We start from the raw sequence: 22,807 nt of genomic DNA on the forward strand, positions 1-22,807 counted from the left end.
AATGATTTTTTTCTTTTACCTCAATATATAAACTACCTAATGAAGCTCAATGCTAAAGTAAGTAATCAACAACAAAATCTGCAGTAATTTTTCTAATTTTGGGGAGCAACAATAAATGTGGTAGCCTCTAAGCTACTCCAACTCCAATGGTAGTTGTGGAAACTGATACTCAGGGAACTCAGGTAACACTCTCAGAATCACCTGGAATAGCTAGATCCTGGGGTGCTATACTTATTGGTGAGCTCAGATAGTGAGTGTGTTACTAATGAGGTGAGGTGAGGCCTGGCTAGAAGAAGAAGGTCCCTGGGGGTGAGCCCTGAAAAGGGTTTATCTCTCCACCTGGCTAATCCTTTCTCTCTCTGCTTCCTGACGGCCACAATATGAGCAGCTTTCCTCTACAGCAGGCCTTTCCACCATGCTATTTCTGCCTCAGGGCCTGCTAACCTTGGACTGAACCCTCTGAAACGGTGACCCAAAATAGCCCTCTCCTTTAATTTGCAGGTGTTGGGTATTATGTCTCATCAATAAGAAAAAAAATAATGACTAAGATCTCTAGTACATTACTTATGTCATTCTATTTATTCCTTAAATCTTTTCTTGGATTTCATTTTGATTTTCTTCTAATCATGGTTAGTTTCTCACTCTTCTAGCTGCGCTCCCCTATCAGATTTTACCCTCCTCTGGTTCTTCTTTCTCCATGAGCCTAAAGTTAATGTGCTCAAAAAAAAAAAAGACCCAAAAAACAAATATATAAAAAAGGGGGCTGGTGATTTAGCTCAGAGGCACAGAGCCTGCCCGGCAAGCACAATGTCGTGAGTTCCATTCCCGGTACTGGAAAAAAGAAAGAAACAAATATAAAGTTAATGTGCTCCCAGGAGATGTGGCTTTCTTTTTCATCACCAGTGCCAAAGATTTCCTTTGGTATTACCAAAGTTTGGAACCACTGCATATTTTACATATTTTACACTGCATTTCTCTTACTTCAAATTCTCTTCTTGCAGCCAGTAAAAGGAAGGGATTATTATCACCTGAATCCAAAAAACCTACCTGGCCCTCCCTCTGCTAAGCTAGAGTTTACTTAACAAATATTTCCAAATAAAACTGGACAATTTTGGAGTCAGGAAGACCAATAGGTTTTTAAAAGAGGTACTTCAGCTTAAGATACACAGGCCCTCCTTTGCTGCTTGTATCATCTGTGTTCCTCCAATCTATACTTCCTGTGGCAAAAATGGGGTTGCAGCAACAAAATATAGTATTGTTAGCTCTGGAGAGACACAAGTTTACTTGCTGGCAGCCCCTGCCTTCCCTCCACTTTTTTCCCTTCTGCTATGCATCATAGTAACAGTGACTTCCATTGTTACAGTGACAGTGAAGCAGCTATGCATATGGCTTCCACTCATCCACTGGAGCAGCTATCCTCCAGCGCCTCGGCCAAGGCTACCCACCGTGCAGAGCTGAGCTGGATCCCTGATGTTCTGTCTTTGACCATGGAAGATGCTTCTGTTGCTGCTGCTGCTAGAGAGGGCTGATGCTCATCAAAAACCGCACTGCATCGGACATCCTGACACAACACACACATCATTTTAGGGACACTGATGTCAGTGACAAGAGTGCTCTCCCATTTCTGCTGACACTGGTTCTGCTGACTCAGTAGCCCATGGAGATGCTAGCAAGCCAGTCTTTTAAGTTTTTATTTTATATTGGAGCTCCCTAAACCTCCAGCTCAGATAGGAATCCCAAGTTGCCTAATCATTGGACAACAGAGTAATAAACTCTTGTCCTGCATTTAAAATGCCTTCTGCTCTCCTACACTCACCCACAAGGTCCCTAAGCCAAGCTCTTGCTGCTCCTCTGTCTCTTCCTGAGAGGGAGCTCTGATCTCATATAAACAGATCTCTAGCAGGATTATCCTCCAGTCCTTCCAGCATGCCTAAATGTGGAATCAAGTCCACTAACACTTCAAAAGAAAGCCTAGGTAGAAATGAGTGACCAAGAATTAGAACATCCTTCAAGAAATGTCCTAACACCACCTTATATATACATATGACCTAACACAGTGACTCGCCACTGTTAAGCTGCCATAGAAGAAAAAAATTAAAGTCACTAATGAGATCCCGGTTTATTTGCCCATACATTTGTTTCTTCTGAATTGAAGCTTTGTCCTTTTATTAGTACTCTCAATGACTGTCAGAGATGGACAATTTATTTATTGTACAATTTCTTAGAATTCATTCTCTTAGGATGGTAAACAGGCAACATTTTCAAGAATCAAAGTTCTCAGTGTGTCTTAGGGATTTATGTAGGGTTCATAAGTAGGATTTCTTAGGTACCACAGGCTCATATTTACTTATCCACTGCTTCAAGCCCATGCCCTTGGGTAGATATTTGCAGGACAGAGAAGCCCCAAGTTGATGAACAAATGTTTCAGATTTCCCTGACACATCCCAGGTGCATACCCACTGAGCTCATTCATATACTTTATTTTTTTCTCTCCTAGGAAACTGAACTTTCCCCAAACGTTATAAGCTGTATTTCTTTCTGTCAAGGAGCCCTGTTGCTTGTGTAAACCATCTCCATTTTCCTTTGTCAAGGTCTGATTAAACAGGAGGTATTTGTTTTTCATTGTTTTCTTATTCTTGGCTTTCTTCTCACACTTTTAGCTCCTATACTTCCAGACCATTTCCCCAGGAGGGTAGCATTGTGAATTCAAACCATGGCCAGCCCTTTGGACTGGGTTTTATCTGTATGGGGATATCTTGATCAGAGGTTGAAGTTCTTATGTTTTGCCCGTGAAACTGTGGAAATGATTTGATTCTATAAGTTCATGGCAAACTCTCTTATCTTTCCACGCTCCACTGATTGTATTATACTTTCTATTATATGTCAGTGGTTCTCAACACTCCCGCACTCAACCTTTTCTTTGAGAACACCCAGTTAGTAATTTATCACAAAATTGCACACTGAACTGAGCTTGGGTGTCTTCAGTTCAGTTCTCTCTTTATTACAGTACTGCCCCAGTCTCCATACTTTGAAATCAAGAGGACAACAGGAAGGAAAAAAAATTCTATTTCCCTAAAGAAATAGATTTTATACTATGTATGGAAAGACATAAAGTTTCATGTTTCAGTCATTTAATTACATGTCTCTGAGTGGGCTCTTAGTTTCTTGATGTTTCAGCTCCCTTCTGTGTAAGGTCAGAATAACACTGCCCTTCCTATCTTAGGAGTTAGCATAATATGAGACATCTACGTGAGACGATTTAAAGTATATAAAGCTCCATTTACCTATAATTTGATAATATTTTCATTCAAAGGGCAGAAATAACATCCCTAGAAAAAGAGATCATTTTCTCATGAAATGATTTCCCCTTTACTCTCAGTGTTGTAGGCAGCTGAGTTAGATAGAAATATTATAGGCAGTCAGACAGGGCTAGGCCCTCAAAAGAGCCAGTGCAGAAGAGGAGATGCCTTGCATGTGTGGAGGAGACAGGCACCTCCCCTGAGGGCCAGACCTCAAGACAAAAGATAAAACAAAAGTACAAACATACCTCCCTAAGGATAAACATCGGGGATTGATATTCTAAATAGCTCTCTATCACCTTAAAAGGGCCAGGAAGGACCACTAACCCAACCCCCTACAGGAAAAGCCCCTGTTCTGTATTCATGCCTGCTTGCTATGTGACTCACTTCCCTACTTGATCCCAATGTAATCAATTTTACCTGAGCAATTATACTTGCAATCTTATTCATTGACCATAGTTTTGTCCCACCTCATGCCCACCTTGTGATTTCCCATATTTCCCACCTTAGACCTACCTCATGTCATGGATTTACTCTATAAAAATCTCTAGTAAAGGTAGGTTCCTTAGCAACCTGCTCAGGACCTCTTCTGTCTTTCTGTCTGTCTGTCTCGGATAAAAGCTTTCTTTCCCCTAATAAATATAGTCTGCTGTTTACCTCCATTGTTCCTCAAATTCATTCTTCGATCTTAGAGAACATGAACTCTTATTAGACATCCAGAGGCTCGGGAGTTTCTTTCCCCTGTATCATTAAGGGTTGGCCTTCTGATAACCAGAACAAACAGTTCCCGTGTGCTGAAATTCTGAGAGCCTTAGAAAGCATCTTTGACCCCAAATAACCTTTGTCACCTATATTATTTGACCCCAAATAACCTCTGTCATTAATATTGGAAATACTGTGAAACCACTCATCAAGGACACATTGAGAGACAAGCCTGGCAAATAAATACTACTGAAGGAGGAACTGCTGCTGTAAGTTCAGACAAATGGCATAAACTAAAAACTGGTTCTGGGCCCTACCCAAGAAGCAGGACACGAGAGAGTGAGGTTATCTTGCATGGTATACCAATATGCATTTTTGTTTTCTCCCAGCAATTTATCACTCTTTTTTTTATCAATTCCTTACCAAAAAAAAAAAAAATTCCTAAAAAAAAAAAAAAAAAAAAAAAGGCATTAACTGGTGAAAAAAGCAATTACTTCCTATGACTACAGTTGATGGTTGGCCAAAAATGAGTGTCCCAACTCCCCATAGATGGGACCGCTAGTTCTGTCTTGATGCCCACATGGCGGGAGAGGAGGGATATTTAAAGGCCCTTTACCAAGACGACTCAATCGCAATGGGCCAAGGTGAACGCATGAATCAGGATGGTGGGAGATACAAGAGTCTGTGGCAAACTAAAGAGAAAAATCATGCTTTTTCTACAGGCAATCAAGTTCAAGTCTAAAACTTGTGTTAATAAACCACATACATTCACAAAGTGATCTCTTTGTGATCAGCCACCAGGCTGCCAATCTGTGACTTCCAACCTAACCCCTCACTATAAAGGTGATCCATCTGTGTAACTGCACACACTTGAGCCTGTAAGGCACAAGTTACAATGTCTCAGCAGGAGTATTAAACTTCAAATCCTTCCCCTTCCAAGTGAGCCCCTCTTGTCCCTGGACACATCGCAGTACTGTGTCTCATTCACCATGTGATATCTGCTCTGCTCTTGCCTGTCTCTTCCACATTCTCTCCTCTTGAGCGTGATTCTAAAGCTGTGGGAGGAACCTTCCTGTAGCTAATGCTAATGGTACTTCTGTGGAAACACCACCGTTGTTCCACGATGCTAACCCAATTCCTCAACCCCACCGTTCTTAGGCTGCAGAGAAGTGAGAATCACTCTGTCCAGCTCAGTGCAGGACTTGAGCACCTGGGCCCCAAAGCCATGCTGAGGGAGCCCAGAATAATAGAAGGTTTTTGCTATCAGCCCCAGTGGCTTCTTTTCTCTGTGTTGCTCTCGTACATAAGTCTAAGACAAACACACAAACACTATCCTGTCTGTCAGAATGAGCCACAGTGTGGGCACAGTGCAAATAGTGCCAAGAAATATTTTTTTCCCACCCACCACACCACCAAATAAACAAAAGTAAATTTGCAAAGACACCGCTTGGACTAAAGCATACCCGGGAGTTTACACTAGCCAAAACTCCAGGCTTCTCTGTTTAAAGCTGAGCAGGAAGAAAACTCCATGAGTGCAGTGAGTCAGGACTTGGTTTATATCTGTGCAGCTAACGGGGCTATTTAGTTGAATGCGGTGCTCTGCAACAGTGATGGCAAACTTATGGCATGCGTGCCACAGCCAGAGGTTTGTTATCACTGCAAGCTCCGAAAGGTTCACCATCACTACTCCATGCCAGTATAGTGGAATATTATTTGGCAATACAGCGAAAAGAAGTACTGACATGCTATGACACGGGTGAACTTCAAGACAGTATGCTAAGAGAAATGAGCAAGACACATGTTACATGGTTCCACCTCTGGTAGCTGCCCTTATCCACGAGAAATACATGGCACAACCCCTATTCAATGCCGCAAACCTCAAAGAGTATCAAACTGTCTACATGTTTTGTCCTACATATATTTACTATAGTAAAGGTTAGTTTATAAATTATGCACAGGAAGAGATTAATAACTGTGATAGAACAGAAAAATTGTAACAATATATTGAATAAAACTTACATGAATCTGATTTCTCTCTCAAAATATATTTTTTCTTTTCTCTCAAAATATATTGTACCATAAATCTTAACAACTTCAGCTTATGATTTTTTTCTTTCCTTATTAAGTTGAGGATTTTTACCTTTCACCTAAAGGAAGCACTTTATGGCTTCTCTTTGATATAGTTGCATCGTCAGCATCACTACTTTTGCACTTTGGAGCCATTACTAAGTAAAACAATGGTTACTTGAACATGTGTACTCTGACACCGTGACGGTTGATCTGATAACTGAGACAGGTACTAAGTGACTAATGGGCTGGTAGTCCATATACAGTGTGTTTACGTGGAACAAAGGGATGATCCACATGCCAGGCCCAGGGCAGGATGGAACAGGATTTCACCACACTATTCAGAATAATAAGCAATTTAAAACTTTTGTATTGCTATTCAAGAAAAAAAAAAGACAATTATAACTGAATCCTATATGGCCTAGATATAGGACTCTTCATTTTACAAATACGTCCAAAATATTACAGCAAAGATATATGCTAAGAATCAACTTACACTAAGCATTATTCATCAGCTTTTATCAATGGGTGATAAAAATGTTAGGTGAAATCTTCTTGGGAAATGAGTAAGAGATGGGTCAGACTGATATCACATGAACTCACTGATCAGTAATGTATGTTGTATATCTACAAATGAGACAAATACAAATTGTGCGTCTCATGACATAGTACAATAGAAATAACACTGTTAGCAACCTTGTCATATTCTTGCTCAAAAGACAAAGATTCAATCAAGATCCAATCAAGATGCTATCTCACTACAGTTAACATAAAATAGTTAAAATCACAAGTAAGAAATAAACCTACTCTGCAATCTGGAACATTCTATCACACTGATAAAACAATGTCTCCAATAAATCAGTGTCAGGAAAAGGTCAGGCGGGTCTGCTATGTTATAAAGAGACTAAAGACGTAACAACAAAATACATTATGTAAAATTTATGTACAAATTTGAAGAAACTGTTTAAAGGTCAAGATGATATTAGGGAAATGCTAATAGGACTATACAATACACACTTAACTTAAGCAACGTAATATTTACCTAGCATCTGGTATTTACTGTAAAATTTTCCAATAAAATGAGCAAACAAGAAGGAGTTATAGGTAATTAAGACAAGATTAACAAAATGTTGATATTGAAATTGGATGATAGCAAATGGGTATTCACTCTGCTATTCTCTCTACATTTGTGTATGTTTGAAATTTTCTGCAATTGAAAGCCAAAACTAAAATGAATTCACCTTTACATGTTATTAAATATCTTTAGATCTAGCAAACTGTGTCCTAAAAATATATCACAAAACATTCTGGGTGCAAACAAGGTATAGTAAAAGAACTGAATGTAACTAAAAATTTCCAACAACTAATGATTATTTAAACAAATCATGTTTAGCTGTTCTAGGAAGCCAAGAAGAATAAACAAGTAGATATCTGCTAAAATAGGAAGTTGTTCATAACACAGTGTTCAGTAGAAAGCCAGATTCAAACTCCGTGATCTTACTTGTCACATATGTATACGCATATATGACGGAAGACATCTTTAAATGTCATACAACAATGCAAATAAGCAGTATATCTAGATTTGCTTTGGTATTACTGTTTTTGTTAATTTTTTATTATTTGAATGGATTACTGTGTAATGATTCAATATATGTATCTAATATGTAATGAGCAAATCTGAGTAATATTTATGATATATGTAACAAAGAACTAAGAGAAGTAAAGATAACTTTTTTTTTTTTTTTTTTTTGGTACTGGGAATCAACCTCAGGACCTTGCACTTGCTAGGCAGGTGCTTGTGCCACTGAGCTACATCCCTAGCCCAGAAGTACAAATAACTTAAAATAAATCTTTTAACTATTTATTTCTAGAAATTTCTATTTAATATTCAGACTGCAAATAGCTGAAACTACAGAAAGTAAAACCACAGGTTAGGGTGCCTACTGTATAGAAATATCTAGAATAGGCAAATCCAAACAAACAGAAGGTAGTTGCTTAGGATTTGAAAGAAGAGTATGGGAGGAATACGCAGCAACTGTTAGTAGGTGTGGCATTTATTTTGGACTGACACGACTGTGAATATGCTAGAAGCAATTTAACTGCATACTTTCAATGGATGAGTTGTATGGTTTGTGGTTTATAGCTAACAAAACTGTTAAGATATCTATTTTTAAAAAGAGGGAATATGGTAGGAGAGCAACTCATGCCTACAGAGTACTTACAGCAAACCAGGTTTGCTAGAAATTGATATAAAAGTAGACAGGTTTTTAAACATTTTAAAATTATTTTTCCTTTCTCTAGTGAAATACTATGGCTGTAAGGAGACAGTACAGAAAAGTGCTTACACTCTTCCTAGCTTCCCCCTGTGATATTACATGCACAGGCTTTGTAGACACAGATTTTTAAATGACCTCTGAGTGTTCTTCCAGCTCATTGTGAGACATTTTTTGTGGTTGAGCGTCTCCGATCTGTTTTGTTGCTGGCTTCAAATTTGCCAAATCAGGACAAAACCTCCTTCACCAGTAATGCCACAAAACTGAGCACTGCTTGAGTTTGTCTCTGATGCCCATAAAAGGTAAGTTTTGTAACTAAATGCCCAGCACCCTTTGGAATGGCCCTCAGGAAGACGCATCCCTGTGGCCAGATACACCACCGATTGCAGGAAACAACCTGTCTGGGTCACTTTTTCATGGGTGGGACAAAATACCCAATACAGACCTACAGCTTTAAGGATGAGAGGTTTATTTTGACTCACGCTCAGTCCATGGTCAGTTAGTTAGGTCGAAGGCAGACATGGTACTGCACACAGGCATAGGAGTGGGAAGCTGCTCATGTCATGGCAGGCAGGAAGCAGAACGCTTGGAAGGGAGGAGGCAGGGAGGGAGATGCACCCTTCTAGTTCACACCCCTAGTGACCCACCTTTCTCTAGTTGATCCTGCCTCATAACAGCACATTCAGCCCTGAACACCTCAGTGGATTAATTCATTGATGAATACAGTGTCCCCAGAATCCAATCACCTTCCAAAAGCCTCGCCTGAGATTTTCAACCTTGTAGGTCTAAATAATAATACAGCCTCAGGCTAACAGGCTCACATAGGCGAAGGCCTTCTGGTTCTACAACCAACATCTGAGCTGATACACACTAGCTGTAAGAAGTAGGAAAAATGGCCAACTTGCCCAGGCTGGACTCACACTTGTGATCCTCCTGCCTTGGTAGTCCATTGTATTGGGATTACAGATATGTGACCATCTCAAGAAAATAAAATAAATAAATAAGGTTGCAGAGGAAGCTCATTGTGAAGACCCTGGGCTCAGTCCCAGTACTGGATAAACAATTGCAAAGAGTGAGTGTGAAGGAAGGCATGGATGACTGCGCTTGAACCCTGATCCTGTGGGTGGGAAGTGAGCTGCGGAAATGTCAAGAGAGGCATTGCTAATTCAGTAGCACTGACTGAGCAATGGCCGCAGAAGCAGATCCTGGGTGTACACAGGAACCGAACGCAACCCTCACCTGGCTGAATGGAAACCTGAGAAAGAAAAAACGATCACTCGCTCAGTGCCAAGGGTAACATTCAGCTAATTCTAACAGTAAAACAAAATGCATAACATACAAGAAAACATTGAGTCACTCAGGTTGATTTCAATAGGAGACTGCAAAATCCTAATGTTCTCCTCGAGGAGCATTTGTAGGGTCCTCTTGCCAAGCTCTGCGAGGGCCACCTCCCTTCCATCATCCCACAGATTCTTTCCAGGTTCAACTAAAACTCAAGCAACACAGAGTACCAGCTAAACTAGGCTTTAAAGTCAACTAACTTGGGCCCCATCTATTCCTATTGTATTATCTTATCTTGAGCTAGGTACTTGCCTGCTGTGAGCCTCGGTGTCCTAATTTGTGAAGTGGGAATACTTGTGGTGAGAGTACCTACTTCACAAAGCAGTACGAAGACGACATGATAATATGCATACGGAGCTCTCTGGTCTGTCTTTCTCTGCTTCTGGATTATAAAAGGCAAGACAGTCGTTAAAGCCATTGCAGGTACAATCTCAGTGACAGCCTAGTGGGGACCCCTGGAACCAGGAACAGCAGAGCGCTCTTCCCCTCCTCCACCCTTTTCCTTCCTTCAGTAGTGGACACCAGGAAACAACCAGAATGATGTAAAGTGGATACTGGGAGATGACACTTAACATGACTACAGGGAGGAGATTCCTGAAGGCCACTCTGAAAAGTGCAAAGATTTCAATTTCAGACCAAAGAATGAAAAAACAAGTGAGATTGACTTTTATTTACATAACCCCATATCTCTGTTTTTGTTTTACTGCTTTGTTCCATTTAAAAGAAAATAAGCTCAATTCCACTTATGTGAAATTTCCAAAGTAGATAAATCTCTAGGGACCAAACAAAGTTGGTAGTTACCAAGAGGATGGAGAAAAAAACTACTTAATTCTGTTTTATTCTAGACTGATAGAAATATCTGGAAACTAAAGATGTTTTTACACAACACTGTGAATGTACTAAGCAACTCTGAACTGTTTGCTTTAAAGCTGTTCATTTTATAATATGTGAATTTAGAATCTCAATCTTAATAATTTTTTTTTTTTAAAGAACACCTCCTGAAAGTTGTCTCAGCTTTGTAACAAGATCAGGCTTGTTCAGGATGGTATGGCCATAGACTGTCTCTGCTTTCTGCTCTCACTGCTCATCTCTCACTTCTTGGGAACATCACATAAATCATGCGTTCACCTTCATCATTCCACCCACCCTGTTACTGTTAAGGCCTAGGATGTTATGTCCCCAGGTCAGTTATGGCCACATATAGGTGCAAAAAAAAGTGAAAAGGGTGATTTTTGTTCTAGCCAGTCAGATCTCAACTAAAATCCGATTTTCTATTTCTAGAAAATCCAGGAGAACTGGTCAATAAGGGAGAAGAAATTTGTTAGTTTCTATTAGGGTGAACTATTTACATACTAAAAACAGAATTTGTGGCCTCCAAAATGGGAGGGTTGAGCCAGGAATTAACTAGATTAATTCATTTGAAGATAGAAGAAAAAAAAAGGAAAAATTTTGCCGAGCAGAAAACACACAGTAGGAGGGGAGGGCAAAAAGAATGGAAACATATAAACAATTGCAGTAAGTACAAATGCATGGACTCACCAGTTGGAAGATAGATTCTTTCAGGTCATTGATCTATTTCATCTAAGTTAACTGATTTCATTTCCACAGAATATTTTATACTAGTCTTTTATTATCCTTCCAGTGTCTGTGGGATCACTAGTGATGATCCCTCTTTTATTCCTGATAATAGTAATTTGTATAGTTTTTTCTTTTTTTCTTAGCCTGGATAAAAAGTTTATCAATTCCATTGATTTTTCAAAGAACCAGTATTTGGTTTGATTGACTTTATATTTCACTCTTTTCCATTTTATTAACTTCTACTCTTACCTTTATTATTTCTTTTCTTTTGCTTACTTCAGATTTAACACTGGCCCTTTTTCTATTTCCCTAAGGTAGAAGTTTGTGTTGTAGATTTTAAATCTTTCTTTGTTTCTGATATATGTATTCAATGCTATAAATTCCCTCTGAGCATGGCTTTCACTCCATCCTATACATTTTGATAAATTATATTTTTATTTTTATTGAATTCACATATTTTTACATTTCCAAAGACTTCATTCTTTGACCCATGTGCCATTGAGAAATGTGTTGCATTTTGACGTTTTCCAGCTGTCATTCCATTATTGATTTCTTTTTTTTTTTTTTTCTGGTACCAGAAATCGAACTCATGACATCGCCCTTGCCAGGCAGGCACTATGCCGCTGAGCTAAATCCCCAGCCCCCCTGTTATTGATTTCTACATGAACTCCATTATGACCTGAGAGCATACAGTAGTTTGTATGATTTCTATTCTTTCAAATTCAACATATATTTTCAGGTGCAGAATTTGGTCTTCCTTAGGGAATATTCCATGTGAACTTTAAAAGAATGTGTATTCTTCTATTGTTAAGTGACGTAATCTACAAATGTCAATTAGATCCAATTGACTGATGATGCTATTTAGTTTGCTTTTACTTTTGCAGATTAGTTGTCTGCTATATCTGTCAATTACTGATAGAAGGGTATTAATGTTGGCAGCTATAATAGTGTATGTGTATAATTTGCCTTATTGGTCTATCAGTTTTTGCTTTGTGTATCTTGATGTTCTGCTGTTAGACACATACACAGTAAAATTGCTTATCTTCTTGGAAGATTTATGCATTTGTCAATATAATACCCCTCTTTATCCCTGATGATTTCCACAGAGACAATGTTTGCTTTAAGATGGAGTTTCCTGTATAAGAATTAAATCAAAATAAAGCTCTTTGATGTTTATAAAAGTACCGCCTGATAATTTTGTGACCAGCACTGCAAAATGGAACTTTAAAAGCTAGATTTTTTTCTTTTAGAGATAAGCAACTTCACCAAACTTCCTCCTGTTGAACACATAGCCAGCACCCCCTCCTCTCCTCAGCTCCAAATAAATGACAAAATATGAAGATGCTGGTCCCAGGAGGCCAGGAGTCTGGTTTCCTTTCCACAAGAGAGAAGAGAATGAGCTGAGGATGACTGAATGTGACAAAGCAAGTGTGGAGGTCTGGGTCATCTCTCTGTGCCCCCTCCCTTCTGCTCCTTACTATAGAAGACTTACCCATCTGTACATGTGAGACGGTGCTACTGCAGGTAGCACAACTGGGGCTGTGGGACCACTCTTCCTTCAGCCACCTGAATTTGGGAAGCACCCTAGAGACAGTCCTCCTTCCTCTGTCCTAAGAGAGACAGAAATAGGAATGACAAAGACCCTGGAAATTTCTAAAGCTCAGGTCAGAGCACACGCATGTTGGATTCCTTTAGTAACCTTCTCCCCAGCCAAAATTCGCTAAAGGTTCATACAGAAAGACCACATGCTATGCAGGCAACTATAACAGAGTGAATTATGGGTAAGTCCTGCACAGCAGAGACCCTTGAGATAACTCAGTGTCCTATCAGTCATTTCTGTCATCATAAGAGAGATCCAACAAGAGATGCCTTTGGAGGGGCACACAGCTTTTAAATCCCAAAGCCTCACATCTTTTTCTTCCTATTCTCCCCACCACCCTGGCACTATTCTTTTCCCTCGTTTGTGCCACCCTTTTGTTTCCACTGGCACAAACCCATACACTCTGAGCATACATCCTCTGCTAACTTCAATAAATATGCTTTTTTCTTTTAACAATCAGATGTGTACTTGCAATTCTTTGTTCAAACTACTAGACTCTGTCTGTCTCTTGGGAATCCATCACACACAATACCAGTGGGATGTGAGGCAAAGGGGCCCCTGCACCTTCTTAGAGCTAGCTTTGAATAAAGACTTTTCCTTTTTACCAAAATAGATAGCCGCCTTTAATTTGGTCAGCAGTGAGCAAAGGAACCTGAGCATATGAGCTTGGGTGACCAGTAACAGTTTTATATAGAATGGGTGACAACAAAGGGATGGAAAAAGTAAAACCAGAACCATTTGATGTGTTGCTATTAAACAGTAGGTAAAATAAAACACAGAATTCAGCAGACAAAATTAACATAAAGACAAAATATAGCTTAATCTAAATAAAAAGGAACACGGTATCATAATGAACATAAAACTGCACCAGAATATAGAACAAATCTAAATGTATACGTAGCCATCCAGCTAACCTTAAAATGAATAAAAAGCAAACATACAATCACAAAAAAACTGATAAATTTCCAAACACAGTTTACTTTATACACGCTTCTCAGAAAGAGCAGGCAGATAAGAACACGGAGGAGAATACATACATTTTAAGATAATTAACAAATCTAGGTTGACCAACATATATAGATCCCTGTACTCTACAAACAATGCTTCCATTTTTCAAAAAGGCCTGAATACATTCTGAAAAATGGCTGTTTACTAGCCTCGTTTGTCCTGCTCAAGTAGCATTAGACTGCAGTACCAGCTCTAAGGCAGATTGGAAAAAATAAGATCGATAGGAAGGAGACAGGAAAACTCATAATTTTAAAATTGCACTTTTAATAGAAACTGAAAAAAAAAAAAAAGAAAGAAAGTACAGGTTCCGTAAGTAAGCCCAGTCAAAAAAAAACATACCCTCGAGTCCTTAAAGATACAATAAGCCTCAAATATACCCTTTTACTTGTAAAGGGTCCTTGGCTATTCCCTTTTACCTGTAAATAGGTGTTTCTTACCTGGGAAAGGATCATTCCTTTTCACTTGTGAAATGGTGATGTACTCCCTGCCTCTGCTGCTCTCCCACTTTGTTGCTTGGCCTGCAGGATTAAATGTTGGATTGTGAAGATTCAGCAGGAGAGATAAGGACCAGAAATGCCCTCCTTTCCTACACAGATATAAACTGTGAGGGTACTTGGGACAAGGTCAGTGTCCTGCTAAAAATTCTCACTCGGGGCATTTTGTGGCTTCCTTAGGGCTGGTGCCGGTGGGATCCTTGAATTGCAACTACCTTGACAAGGAAACTGAGGCTCACAGTAGGTAAATGATGGATTCTTCTAGCCAGTCATTGTAGCTTTTCCTTCCTGGGCATCTGGTAGCTTATTCCTATTAGAATCACATGTTTTCTCAAACAATCCTCTTAGATACTCAAAGGGGGTCAAGATCTACCCAGACTTAAGTGAGCCAAAGCTAGTTTCTAAGAAGCATTCCTGCACCTTCATTCCACTCAGACTAGGACACTCCGAGGGTAGCCCTGTCCTCCTGACTTGGCCACTTGAAGCTGACCCAGTCACAGCTTTCACCCCAATGAAGTGCTCCACCAGCCCTAGCAGGCACGGTTCAGGGTGGTGAGCTCTTCGGCTGGGGCCCTCTATCTCTCCTGGCACAGGGGAAGTGAAAACAAAAGCAGACCTCTTCTCTACTCCTTGAGGTGCAGTACGAACTCAGAGGAATACACATTTCTCTGACATCTTTCTACCCAAACATCTTCTGTGGTCCTAGCCCCTGATTTGATCACTCTAAATGTATGATGGTATAAAGATACCAGAATGAACTTTATGCCATCATTTTTAAAGTCTTGCAGAGATGGTCTGATAGCCCTATTCTGGAATCTAAGTGTATTTGGTCCTTTTGATACAGAAAAATAAAAACTCCCAACCTGAATGATATCTGGGATGAGATCGTGTTCTCTAAAATCGGAGAATGAATTTTAGAAATGACGGAGGTTAAGAGCAGAATATATTTATTGAGGGAAAGAAAAGAAAGCTTCTGGGGGCTGGGGATTTAGCTCAGCGGCAAAAAGCGCCTGCCTGGCAAGCGCAAGGTCGTGAGTTTGGTTCCCGGTACCGGAGATAAACAAAAAAAAAAAAAAAAAAGAAAGCTTCTGTCCAAGAGAGGGACAGAAGGGGAGCCCGAGTGGGTTACCCCTGATCCTGTCTTTTTTAGGAACTTTTATAGAGCAAAACCACGAGGTGAGGTGGGTCCAAGGTAAGGGAAAATGGCAGCCAATAAGAATTGTTTAGGTAGAGGAGCTGGGGATTTAGATCAGCAGCACAGCACCTGCCTCGCAAGCACAAGGTCGTGAGTTCAATTCCTGGTACCGGAAAAAACCAAAAACAAAAAACAAAAAAAAAAGAATTGCTTATGTAGAATTGATTAAATTGGGATCAAATGGGGAAGTGAGTCACGTAGCAAGAGGGCATGAATACAGAGCAGGGGCTTTTCCTGTAAGGGGCTGGGTCAGGGACTCTTCAATCCTGGATGTCCATCCCTTGGAAGGTAAGAGGGTATGTTTGTCTAGTCCTTTGTCTTGAGGTCTGGCCCACAGGTATCTTGTCTTTGAAGTTGGCTCCTTCGAGGGCCTGGCCCTGTCTGACTGCCTATAATATTTCTATCTAATTCAGCTGTCTGTAACACTTTGAAGGTAGGAAGAGGTCATTTTAAGCATCTTGTTACATAGCCATTGTTACTGTTAACCAATGGAACAAATACACATCGAAGGGGATTTTTGCCTTAACGAGTCCCCACTTCTAGAAACATGTGTTACATAGCTACATGGTAGTCTCAGTTTCACTCAGCTTTACCTGAACACACTTGTGTTTTGGAAGTACCACGGAGTCATGCCAGGAAGCAGGAAAGGGAGGCAAAAGAGATACAGCCATTCCAACTTTGCTCAAGGTGAGCTCCTACTTTTCAGTAGTTTGCTAGCACTGTGAGTTTACAAACTGCTTATTTTTCTGCTTTCATACTCAACATGACCCTTATGAGTCTGACCCCTATGAGCACTATTGTCCCAGTTTCTTTCTGCAGAGTGTTATATTCCAACTCAGAAGAGTTCAGTTCTTATTTAAGGTTGTGAAGCTAGTTTGCCTACAGCACAGAGGACCCTGAACAGCTGCCCTGATCCTGTACCACACTCAAGCTTGTCTGCATATCACCCCATATAGTCTCAGCTTCTTCTTACCCAAAAGGTGAGATGGAATAGACTTTGAAAGGGAGTATTTCAGAAAATCAGGCTAAATATTCCTGGCTAGCAATCTCTATAGCCCAAATGAAGTTCTACTAGGTAATCACCAATGTATCTGGACCTATATATTATAGAAACTCTCAGATATATGGCCTTCTAGGAAGGCATTTGTCATGTTTAGTGTGCTAGCTTGTTTCTGAGATTAGAGATAGGTCTGAAAGTATTGGTCTGTTATGGTTTGTGTCTGTGTGTCCCCCCAAAGCCTCATGCGGCCATGGGGCGGGCTTTTAGAGTTTGATTATGGGTGTGAGAGCTGCACCCACCCTGGGGTGGATAGTTTGCATATGTAAGGGAGAGGAAAAGGGTGCTTGAGGCCATTCCTCCCCCATTCCACCCTGGTGTGTGCTTGCTCCTTTTGCTGTGTTCTGCGGACATGAGCTGTAGCTCTCCGCCATGTGCCAGTCTGCCTTGGAACCTGCCAAGTATGGACTGAAACCTCCACAAACTGTAAGCGAAATAAACCTTTCCTTCCTTAATTTTGGGCATCAGGTATTTTGTCCCAGCAGCGAGAAAAAAGTAACCAAGACATGGTCTAATAAGGAAAAAGTTCTAAGCAAAATCCTCCAGTAGTGAGTAGCTCCAAGTTGGGCTGCACAAAAGTTTTGGTTGGTTTGTGATTTATAAAGCACATAATTTTCACAACAAACTAAAATATTTTCTCTTTTATGCCTTCAAAAGCCTGTGGCTACTTATAGCAGTCTCCTTGCCAGCTGGAGCAGCTAGGAAGAAATAAGTGGCCTCTCATGATAGGGAGGGAAGGAATGCAGGATGGTATTAACATCATGTGATCAGACTACTTGGCTCCCATATGTGTCCCTTATAAATTACTTTTGTCACAGAATCCATAAACACAATGTATAAGGCAGGCTTCAGAACTAATACTACTGGCCCATTCGGCTTGAGACTCCTACTGATTGTCCTGAAGCCAAAATAAGCAAATGACAACCAGGAATCTTCAGTTAAAATGACAAAGCTTTTGGCTACCTTATCATGATTGTGCTTGTGTTCTATCAGAAAAAAATTTGTTTATCTAATTTAATTTATATTAGAGAAGAGAAATACTGAGTATATGCAAGGAAACTATTTCTTAAAAAAATTTTAGCAACCTAGAAATAGAATCATTTTTAAAATACCTCTAAGCAAAAGTAAGTTAGCACCTTATACTCCTCAGAAAAAGTAACTAAATTAAATCATAAACCTCAGTTTAAAAAACTATAAAACTTCTAGAAGATAATGTAGGAGAAAATCCAGGGGATTTTGAGTATGGTAATGACTTTAGATTCAGCACTAAAAACATAGTCCATGAAACAAATTTTTTTAGTTCATATTTATAGTACATAATGTTTACATTTCTGGCTGGGAGCTGATGTATGTACATAATAGATATTACTTCCTTTTTTATCCCCTTCCTTTACCTCCCTCCCCTGTCTCTCCTTCTCTTGGTCCCCTCCCCTTTTGAGAAAGATATATCTCCCTATTTCCTATTATCTGTATTTTATTTTACTCATTAATTTATTCATATTTAGGGTTTCTCATATAAGAGAAACCATGCAATATTTAAGCTGTGTGTCTGATTTATTTCAGTTAACATCAAGGTCTCAAATTTCCCACAAATGACTCAAGTTTATCTTTCTTTATGGCACTGTAGTACTCCATTGTGTATAAATACCATATTTTCTTTATCCATTCATCTCTTGATGGACAAAGATTAAAGTGAACATCTCTTGATGGACAAAGATTATAGTGAATTGTACTGCTATAAACATGGGTATATGCATGTATCACTGTAATATATCTTTAAGTCTTTGGGCAAGAAAACTAGAAAGGAATAGCTAAATCAGATGGAATTCCTAGCTTCAGTTTCTTAAGGAATCTCCACACTGATTTCCAAAGTGGTTAAAATAGTTTGCATTTGTGCCAACAGTGTAGAGAAGTTACTTTTCCCCACCAGCTTCACTAGCATTTGTTATTATTTGGTATCTTGAAGATGACCATTCTTTCTGGCATAAGATGCAATCTCCACATCATTTTAATCTGCATTTCTCTAATGAAAGTGATGTTTTGCACATTGATTTATTTATTGTATTTATTGGCTATTTTTACTTTATAAAAGAAATAATTAATGAGCTAAACTTCTTTAAAATTAAAACCTTCTGCTCTGTAAATGAATACAGCAAGAGAATGAGAAGCCAAACCACAGACCAGAATATTTACAGAAGACATATCTGAAAAAATGAGTTTTCCAAAATGAACAAAAACTCTTAAAACTGAACAATAAGAAACCAAACAACTTGATTTAAAAAATAAGCCACAGATTTTAGCAGATACCTTACCCAAGAAGATACATAAATAATCACATGAAAAGATGCTCCACACCTCATATCATTAGGAAATGAAAATTAATGCAACATAGAGCTATTACTACCTATCTTTCCAATGGCTAACATCCAGAATATTCACAACACCAAATGCTGAATATATGGAGCAGCAGGAACTCTCATTGCTGACAGAAATACAAAACTGTACAGCTACTTCAGAAGACAGTGTGAAGGTTTCTTACAAAATTAAATACATTCTGACCATACAGTCCACCAATTCCACCCCTTGGTATTTATTCGTAAGAGCTGAAAACTTGCATCCACATAAAAATCTTCACAGAGAGGTTCACACAGCTTTAGTGGTAAGTACCAAAACTTAGAAGCAAACTCCAGTAGGTTAATGGATAAATGAGTACATTCAAACAATAGAATATTATTCAGTGCCATAAGAAAATCAGCTATCAAGGACAGAGGACATGGACAAATCTTAAGTGCCAATTATTAAATGAAAGAAGCCAATCTAAAAAGGCTACACACTGTATGGTTCTAACAATGTGACATTCCAGAAAAGGAAAAACTATGAAGACAGTAAAAAGATTAGTGGTTACCAACCATAAATAAAAAGAAAGGGATGGCTAGGCAGAGGACAGTGGATTTTTTAGGGAGTGAAAATATTCAGTTATACAATGGTGGATACATATCATACGTATGTCCAAATCCACTGTATGTGTAGCACCAAGACTAAATCCTAATGTAAAATACAGATTTGGGATCATCATGATATGTCAATATAGATTCATTAATGATAACAAGTATACCACTGTGGTTGAAGGTATCGGTATGCCTATGTGAGGGAAGAGGGTATATGGGATCTTCATACTTTCCTGTCAATTCTGCTGTAAACCTAAAATTACTCTAAAAAGGCCATTTTTAAAATTGCACACAGCACACGTGCATATACACACACATAAACAAAATGGGAAATGGTTTGATCCTAGAGGCACACAGGCATTCAGGATGCTAGCTCAGGTCTGACACAGATAAACAGGAAGTAACTTGAACTGTGCGAAGAGCAGATGTGACAAGGACAGCACTGAGCTTATATTTAATAAACTGGGGTTACTCGGAAGTCTACAAGCTTTTGTCTCTGAGCCTCAGTTTTGCCACCTGAAAATTAAGGGTACCATGTGTATCTGAAAGCCCAGAAGTCAATTGTATCATAAGATCTATTTAAATATTTATATTTATGATATTTTACTGATAAATCCAATGCAATGAATTAAAGGGAGGGAGAGAGGAATGTACCTGTATCTTATAAGAGGCCGTGGCACTGTGTGGGAAGTAACACAGCTTTTGGGGAGTGCTGCATCTTGGCTTGGTCCCTCCTACAACATATGAGTTGGGTAGAGAGACCCCTGACCCTCCTCTATGCTTCAGCTTTATCATCTTTGAAACCCCAAAAAGTTGTAAAGATAATATGAGTTCCATGCACACAGTGTTAATGTATGCTGCATAGTATATAGTAGGCATCAGATATTTTTTTCTTTTTCATACACACAGATGTACATACATTAATCAACTTCAAACATATTTGAGGTGGGACAGGAAGAAGGACCAGCAGGATAGTGTTGACTGGACCATAAAGAGTGAATGTAGGTTGCATTTAAATATTTAGACTGGCAATCCTCGGCATTTGACCTCTATAATGTACGGACTTTATGCCAGGTGTTCCATGTGTACTTTCTTCGACATTATCAATAATTCTTCAAGGTAGACAGATAATGAGAGATTATTACTCTGTTCCTTTTTCAGGTGAAAAGTGAAGCTAGAATCCTGTCCAGGTGAATATGGTAAGTGACAAAACCCCATTTCAAACCTAACCCCATCCAAGTGCTCAAACATGCTGCTCAAGAGAAACCCCGGCCACTCCTCTGGATGCCTGCTCCAGACCAGGGCCAGAGTTGCTGCTGGCCTCTTGTTTTATGCAGTGTCTCTGCAGCTCTTTGTCCTGCAGAGCTGGCACTGTGAACTCCATTTTTTTCTCTCAAAGAGCTGAGCTTCTGACTCACATTTTATACTGCTTACCAGCAACAGTGGGGTAGAAAGCTGAAATGATGCAAAGTGAGATTGGAGATGACATTGCTGACAACACTCAGATATATTTATTTCCAACTATGCCAACTGGCACTCTGGCACCTCATATCAGATAATTAGCCTCATTCAAACTGCAAGGATGACTCATCACCTGTCAGTGCTAACTAACAAGATTTGCTTACTGTAGCCTAAAGTCAGGGACCCTTTCTCAGTAGTGCTAGGGACATACCCTCTTCCCCTGTAGGGGTTTCACAGCCCAACCCACTTCCAGGCACAGCTTTGCCTCGCCCCCACTGTGACAAGGCAATGCCAGAGGCAGAGAACCCAGCTTAATTACCCTAACTAAGAGCCTGCCACAGTACAACAGATCATGAAATCTTTACACTGGGGTAGGAACCCAGGCTGGCATATTTATTTTTAATTGTGGCATTGCACAAAGTTAAGTAGAAGCTGGAATTTCCCTTGCTGTGACACTTAGGAATCCCAAATACTATCCAATTTTATCAGGCATGCTTCCTACAGGCGCTCACCATTTGTGACCATCACACGGCCCGTGTTTGCTTGGCTATAGCAAGAAGCCACTCCATACAACCACTGGTCATGTATCTGTTTAAAAGATTTACAGGGAGAGGGTGGTCCTTGGAAAACAAGCTTATGAGATGAGAATATATGGCTGAGCTGTGTGATCATTACTTGCTTGAAATCTTCCGTGACCACTATTTTTTCAGTCCTTATTTTTCAAATGGAGTTTTTTAAATTATGGCAAATAGGTTATTTCTAAGAATCCTGAGATAATCTTGTCTATCTTCTGATTCTAGAAATAGTCACAACTTGCCAAGCTATTCTGTTCAAAGTGCTGTGGAGAGAAGAGTACCCAGTTCTTCCTCTCCCAACCTTTTATGGCAAGCCATTCCCTAACTCATCCCTCTCCAGCCACCAGTCAGCTTCATTACTCTTGAGTATTTTCCTTGGCTCAGGAGATGCTTAAACCTCTTTATGTCATAAGAGAGTCCTGTGTAGTGGTTAAGGGGAACATTTCTCGAAGAAATGTGAAGTGAGTGCTCCAGGATACGGTTCAGAATCAATCACATTTTGGAAAATACTAACCTGGATGGAGCTGAGCAAGCACCTTTATCACAAGAAGTTTGGATCTCTCTTCCTTGACTGTTAAAGCTTCTGGGACTGTGGAATGAGGAAATCAGGGCAGGGAATTGCTGTCCTGCCCTGGCATGGTTATTTGAACCTTACAGCTCAGAAAGGAAAACCAGGAAAGCCAGGAACTTTTCTTTATGATTCTTCACATGTTAAACCCAGCTCTGCTGAAGGGGACATCTAAACTCAATATCTCTATCAATGGAAAAAGGATGAAAATACATGCCATGAAAGGTTATTGTGAACAGTTACTGAGAAAACACAAATAAAGTCCTATAGTCAGACAATCTAAGTACTCTTAGAAGCAATCCAGTTTCCCGAATTACCACCCAGCCCCCTTTATCCCATTTAAAGGTGGGGTCACGCCTATTCTTTTTCCTGCTCAGAGATGGTATCACCCAGACTTCCAGAGAGACATGGCCACCCGAGAGATGCCACACCCAACTTTGAACAGCACGGATGGCAGATCGTAACACAGGCAGTGCGATAGCAATTTGCAACTCCATGGAGACACGGACATGGCACTTTGTAGTGTCCGTGGAGTGCAAAGAACAGCAGCCGTATTCCTAATGTGAGCTAAGAGCCCTCCGGGGTCACCCTGACGCCAGGAGAAGCAGTGTGTTGTCCGGAAGCCGGCCAACACTCCTCCG

The sequence above is a fragment of the Chinchilla lanigera genome, unplaced genomic scaffold (genome assembly GCF_000276665.1).
Source record: "Chinchilla lanigera isolate Chin_1 unplaced genomic scaffold, ChiLan1.0 scaffold00011, whole genome shotgun sequence".
Classification (NCBI taxonomy): Eukaryota; Metazoa; Chordata; class Mammalia; order Rodentia; family Chinchillidae; genus Chinchilla; species Chinchilla lanigera.